Genomic DNA, 7,556 nt, shown 5'->3' on the forward strand with positions numbered 1-7,556 from the left:
TGGACAGCAAATCCTATGCAACTGCACGAATTCCCGATCCCAAGGCCACTTTTTAAATGTTTTACTTAATTGTACCTAGTTTTACCAAATCCAAATAATAGAGTCAGGAGGATCCGACAACATATTTTTCATTAGTCTCTCAATTTTTGAAGCCACATCCCTCAAGATCCGAAACAAGAACAACATATAAGTAGGTAAGGATAGAGATATATTTATGAGAATGACCATCTTTGGAGAGAGCCAAGCTTTTCCAAAATGCTAATGTGTTTCTTGGCCTAGATTGGATTCAAAATATTCTTACATCTAGCTGCGACCTCGAGAGGAAGGCCAAGGTAAATCGAGGCGGAAGGACCAATTCTTAAACCTAGAATCATATCCACACCATCACGGTTCATCTACAAATTCAAACCTAGGCCTCAACATTGAAAATCGTACAAAGTTTTCATTACATTAATTTGTAAACATGTGGGACAGTAAGGGATCCCTTGTTTCAATCCCCTTAGTTTGTGAAATATTCCTAAGCCGATCATTGTTCACAATCACCGAGAAGCATGCCGATCAAATACAAAATCATATTCAATTAATACAATGCTACACACACTTTTTCACATAATCCATCAAATAAATAAGTTCTCAATTGATGTAATAAAAAATTAGATATCCAAGTTATGAAAAGAAATAGAGTAAATATAATATATTTATCATAATCTGATTGGAAACAATTTCATCAGATTGAGGTGCAAAATTTGAAGAACACTTGTGACATGGCATTTATTTTTAGTAAAACAATATTGGTGCTGATGGATTTAGGGTACTACCATGTCATTGCTTTAATAAAGTTAGAAAATGTTTAGTTCACCAATTAAGCTAAGGGGATTTCCTACTTGCTAATTATTAATTATCTACATTAATCAGGACCTAATTTTGTTCATCTAAATAAATTAGTATTCCCACTATGTTTATCTCGGGGAGGTAGTATATAGATTAATATGTTCATTTCAAACAAAAGAAAAATGAAAAGAGAAGCATGCATGACACATCCTCCTTAATGATCTAGAAATGTAGGCACTTTATAGTTTTAAAATGTAAAAGTTTAATGTGGAATTATTGTTTTCCCTTGTTTTTATTGGAGGTAACGATTGCACCGATAAAGATTTTAAGGATTTTTATTTTTGTTTCTGAAAAAATAAGACACATTTTCATTAAGTCGCGGTTCGTGAATATCACATGTATCAGTTAACTAATATCGTGAACTATTACAAGTTAAATTATGATAGAGAAAAACAATAAATAATCGATAAGCTAATCAGAGCAAGTCGACGTAAATGCTAATATCAATGATGATTGTACACAATTCCGACTTTCCTTTCTTACAAAGTCGTAGTTAACATCACAATGCATTTTTTTATATTTTTCTTTCGAGCTGGGATTTTCCATTCTTCCCCTTTTTCTTCTCGTCACTTTTCAAACTTTTCAATAATCTCCTCAATCCTAAGGATCGCGCTGTCACTTCATTGAGTTGAGATTTTATTAGCAATCTAGATTTGGTTGATCCATCCACCTTCCATATAAAGAGAGTCTTCCCTTTGTCTTTTCAATACGTACTATGGAGAATCTCGGTAGTGAGCCTAGCAACGACGACTTGATTATCGTTCAAATCTTTATTTTCGTCAAGTTATATTTTTTGTTTTGTTTTTATTTGTAATTTTAGAGTTCAAAGCATTTAAATATATTTTCAATACAAAAATATATGTCTGTGAGTTTAAGCATTGATTGTCGGTAAATTGAAAGTTGTTGGCCTTTATTGCCTTTTATGCAATTAGGGCTTAATTAATTATTAATGGGTTTGGGCTTTTATATATAAGTAATTTAAAATTTTTAGGCTAATTATTCTTTTATAAGGATTTTTTTGTAAAAATTGATATACAACACTTAAGACTCATAATACTTTTCCTCTTTAACAAATATTATTTTCCTTCTCTATTTTTTAGAGTTTCATTTCTTCATAACTATTATTAGAATATCCAATAATCAGAACCAACATTTGGTATCAGAGCCTATTTGAAGAACATGTCGTCGACAAGATTAATTAGAGATGCGGCGGCAATGAAGATCGGAAGTGAAGGAAACGTGACACTCTCATATTCGTTACTCACGAAGAGTAACTACTCGGTGTGGACGTTGAAGATGCGGGTAAACTTACAAGCACAAGGAGTGTGAGAAGCCGTTATGCACGACGAGGTCGACGAATGAAAGGATAGAATGACTCTCGTTGTCATTTATTAAGTGCTCCCCGATGACGTTCTTCTCATGGTGGCCAAGAAGGATTTTGACAAGCTAGCATGTGATACATTAAATACAATGCATGTTGGTGTGGAGAGAGTCAAGGAGGAAAAACCTTGAAGACACAATTCGAGGCGATTCACATGAAGAATGAGGACTCTTTGGATGATGTTATCATGAAATTGACATCCATCGTGACTGGTATCCGCTCGTTGGGAGAGAAGGTGAAGGAGATCTCCGTCGTCAAGAAGTTCCTTAGAGTCGTACCATAAACATACACACAGATCGTTACAGTGATCAGGCAATTTGGTGACCTCAAGAATATGACCATCGAGAGATTGTCGGTCGTCTCAAAGTCCACGATGAGAGACTTCGCGGCTACGGAGACCAAGAGGAGGAGAACCTATTGCTCATTCATGATGAATGTATGTCACGAATGAAGAAAAACAAAGAAGCTAATTTTCTTCTGAATCGTCGAGTCACAACAACAACAGTGGAGATAACTAAGGTCGTGGAAAAGGGCGAGGTGGAGGTCGAGGTTGTGGATAAACTCACATCGACAAGAAGACGACAAGTCCCGCAAAGACAAGAGCACAATGAAGTGTTACTCTTGTCAAAAGTAAGGGCACTATGCATCTATGTGCCCTAACAAAAGGTCCGATGATGAAGCAAATCTTACTAGCTTCTATGATGAGGAACCATTATTAATGTTTGTTGAGATAGTGATGAATGCTTTGCCCGAAGACGATGAGGCAAACCTCACTAGCTTATATGACGAGAAACCAATATTAATGTTTTCTGAGGGAGTGACAAATGCTTTTCTCGGTGACAAAGGGACAAATCTTGAAGAGTTTGTGCAAGAACATTCCAAGGAGGAACCAAAGGTGGTGTTTCTCAATGAAGAGAAAGTCATGAAGAAACTCCTCGCAAGTGGCGATGAGTGTAATCACAACGATGTGTGGTACCTTGACAATGGAGCAAGCAACCATATGATGGGCCATCGAGAGAAGCTCAATGAGCTCGATAAGAAAATTATCAGAAATGTGTAGTTTGAAGATGGAAGCAAGGCACACATATTTCTTGATCCAGCTTGTGGGAAAATCTGTGTGAGAAGAGATACCGTGTTCAAGCAGGAGAAGAAGTGGGAGTGGTGCAACGACAACAATAAACTTGTAAAAAATTTTGTGGAATTTGGAATCCTACGAGATGTCTACTCGGAGGCACCACTAGTAGATATAGACCGTGATGAATTGTTGTTGCGACAAGCCAACAACATATCACGAGGTGGCAGTCCAAGATCCGTGGTATGTGGTCATGAAGAAAGAGCTCGAGTCCATTAGGAAGAACAAGACATGAGAGCTCACCGACTTACCATCCGATCACAAGACCATCGGGTTAAACTGGATTTTCAAGTTGAAAAGAGACAGTGAAGGTAACATCCTCAAGAACAAAACAAGATTGGTAGCAAAAGGCTATGTGGGGAAGAAAGGCGTTGACTTTGAGGAAATCTTTACACTGTGGCGAAACTGGACACAATCATGTTAATTCTTTCCATCGCAGCTCACCGTGGATGGAGATACACCACTTGGATGTCAAATCAACATTATTCAATGGTGATATCGAAGAAGAAGTCTATGTCGCTCAACCTGAAGACTTGATCATAAAAAAATAAAGAACATAAGGTGTACAAGTTATACAAGGCTCTCTACGGTCTACATAAAGCACCAAGGGCATGTAACACTTGCCTCAATAAGAGAATGATGAGTCTCAACTTCGTGAAATGTTCTCAAGAGCAGGTTGTGTATACGAGAAACCATGGAGAATAAGTACTCATTTTTGGCATATACGTCGATGACTTGATCGTGACAGGATCGAGCATCAAGGGTGTTAAGGAGTTCAAAATACAAATGATGAAGGAGTTCGAGATGAGTGATTTCGGGCTACTCTCGTACTATCTTGATATTGAGGTGGACTAGGAAAAAGATAGCATCGAGGTGAAGCAGACAACTTATGCGAAGAAGGTTTTGAAATAGTTTGCAATGGAGAATTGTAACTAAAGCAAGTATCTAATGAAAACAAAGTTGCAGTTCAGAAAGGATGTGGAAGGAAGCTTAGTGGATCCGAAGGAAAGGATGTGGAAGGAAGCTTAGTGGATCCGAAGGACTATAGGCATATCATCGGGTTTCTCAGGTACTTGACACACACTCAAATTAATATCTCTTATGTAGTTGGCATAGTGAGTCGATACATGGAGCAACCTACCACTCTACACCAATAGGAAGTGAAACACATTCTTCATATGTGAAGGGAACGATGAGCTATGGGATTCAGTTAAGAAGAGGACGTGATGTTGAAGAACTTGTTGGATTTACTAACAGCGACCTAGCCGGTGACACATACGATAGAAAAAGCACCAAAGGGATGGTGTTTTATCTCAACAGGAATTTGATCACCTGGAAATCTTAAAAACAGTGAATTTATGTTTTATCTTCATGTGTATTAAAGTTTATGACAGCTATTACAGCATCATGTCAAGGACTTTGGCTGAGAAACTTGTTGAGCGAGGTGCTCATATGCGAGCCGATGTCGGTAACCCTTTATATCGACAATAAGTCTACAATAGCATTAATGAAGAATCCGGTGTTTCATGGACACATCAAACACATCGACACTCGGTTTCACTTCATTCGTGAATGTGTCGAGAACCGACATATCGTTGTAGAATTCGTAAGCACTAGAGAGCAACGTGCAAACATTCTCACCAAGGTACTAACAATAGTCAAATTCGCGGAGATGCGAGAGCTGCTCGACGTGAAGAATCTCGAACCAAATCAAGCTTATGGGGGAGGTTATGAATTTAAGCATTGATTGTGAGTAAATTGAAAGTTATTTATTGTCTTTTATACTATTAGTACTTATTTAATTATTAATGGGATTGAGTCTGTATGCATAAGTAATTTAGAGTTTCTAGGCTAATTATTCGTTTATAAGGATTGTTTTTAAAGGTTGATATACAACATTAAGACTCTCAAGACTTTTCCTCTTTAACAAATATTATTGTCCTTCTATATTTTCTAAAGTATCATTTCTTCATAACTGTTCTTAGAAGAGCCAACAATTAGAACCAACACTGTCCATATTTTTAGAGTTAGGAATATTTGGTTAAAATTTTATATTAAGGATATAATTACATAATAAAATTATTTTAGATATTTAACTAATAATAAAAATAATTAATTATTAAAATTAAATTTTAATAAGTCATATCAAAGAAGTCCCTAGCTGATATTGCAAGTTCTAAAAACAAGTTAAACATATAGTAATGAGTAATGAATTGAAAAGGAGTATATATGTTTCAACTCCGGTTGGAAATTGGAGTTGAAAAAATAGTCCGAACTATGGGCAAAATTTAAGGGAGAAAGAGCCTCGAGACAGGCTAAAGTTGCATCCTTCTTCCAATATTATCAATCCCAAGTAGCAATAACTAACATAAACTAATTACATTTTTTTTTGTAAAGAAAAAGCATCTTATATACAAACATTAATGAAAATAAAATAAAACTATTGCTTCTTTGAAAACAAATTACAAAATTATTTGCATTACATGTTTCTCTATTTCATTTACAAAATTAAATTCAAGGTAATTTGTTAAGCATCCTTAAATTTTATTTTTATTTTTTAATTTTTATTTTTCTTTGAATTGTTCATGGCCTAGGTGGAAGTCCATTCATAATTTTCATGGAATCATCTTTGAAGAGTCTCCTCTACATTTATTACTTCACTACTCCTTTGTATTCATATTTTGGGGACTTCTATTAAATATCTAAATATTAATATGAATCTCCCACAATGACCACAATCAATAACAAGTGGTTTTGTATACCATCATTTTTTCGCTGACAATTTAACTTAAGATTATTGCATCTTTTTTTATAACAATACAAACATTTCAAAGTAGTTGAGTTTCATCCTTACAATTAGAATTGATAGGAGCTAAGAATTCACTAAAACATGAAATTGATTTGAGGTTGACCGCATTTCTTTTTACCTATGAGACTATATTTGGATGCATTTTGCTTCTTTTATGCATATTGTATTTCTTTTCAATTAGTTAAAAAGATATAAAAGGAAATATCCATGACCTTGTATATAGACTCTTAAAATTGATCTTCAAAGTTCATTTAAAAAATATAGTTTAATTAATGTATAAGCATCTTATTTGTCAAGATGGAAAGAAGTAAATGATGACATCAAAATAAGAAAATTTGTTGAATGTGAAAAGAGTAGATAAATCTTATAACAAAAAGTGTGGTTATAAAACTCAACTAAATGCTGATCTAAAATTTTCAACAAAATATCAAAGAAAAGAAAGAGACAAGTACAAAATCTAAGGCTTATGAAAGCCTAAAAATTCATATTCGAGTCAACAACGAAAAGACTATGCATGACGTTCAATTATTGGAGTACTATATTTCCATTTAAATTCATTAGACATGTGAATGTGTTAACATGTAATTTTTTTTTGTTTTATCGTGTTATCGTCGTCTTCTGAGATTTTGTTTAATCATTTTCATTTATAATTTATGTCAATTCTTATCATAATTTATAGCTATACATTTTTTTACTTTGTTTTTATATCATTTAATATATAGTTTAACTTTAATCCTTTCAAATCCAATTAAAGTAGAAAAATCCAACACACTAGTTCCAAAAGGCTAAATATTTGCACTAGGACTGTAGTATTATAAACTATTATTACGTACCTTACTTCTAGATATATTTAATTGGACCCCTTTATCACCTATAACAAGGGCAGCTAGCTGGCTGCTGACATGACATTAGTCGCGTTAGGCTCATATTTGTGGCAATCGGTTCGACACAAACACCACCCGACACAAACACAAGTATATTACAAATTTTTTTTTTTGTTATAAAAAAAAATGCAGTTTTCTAACTCACAAAAATTAAGGTAGCACTTTTATTTTAGGGCGCCATTATGATTTTCTAGTTAAGCATGATAGTGTGATCATACTTTGACTTTGCTATTAATAGTGTGATCATAGATAGTAAAATAAATTAATTAAGCAAGTTTAACAAATGCAATGTATCTCACTTGTCATAGTGTCTAGTTCTTAAGCAAGATATCGCAAATTCAACCTCTAATTTACACATTTCATTGTTTAAATACAATAATTTAGCAAGTATTGGAAAAGACATGGGACCAAAGTTTGATAAGCTAGCTCCCACAATTCTGGCCTATTATTGGCTTGAAT

Source organism: Impatiens glandulifera, chromosome 7, assembly GCF_907164915.1.
Source record: "Impatiens glandulifera chromosome 7, dImpGla2.1, whole genome shotgun sequence".
Lineage (NCBI taxonomy): Eukaryota > Viridiplantae > Streptophyta > Magnoliopsida > Ericales > Balsaminaceae > Impatiens > Impatiens glandulifera.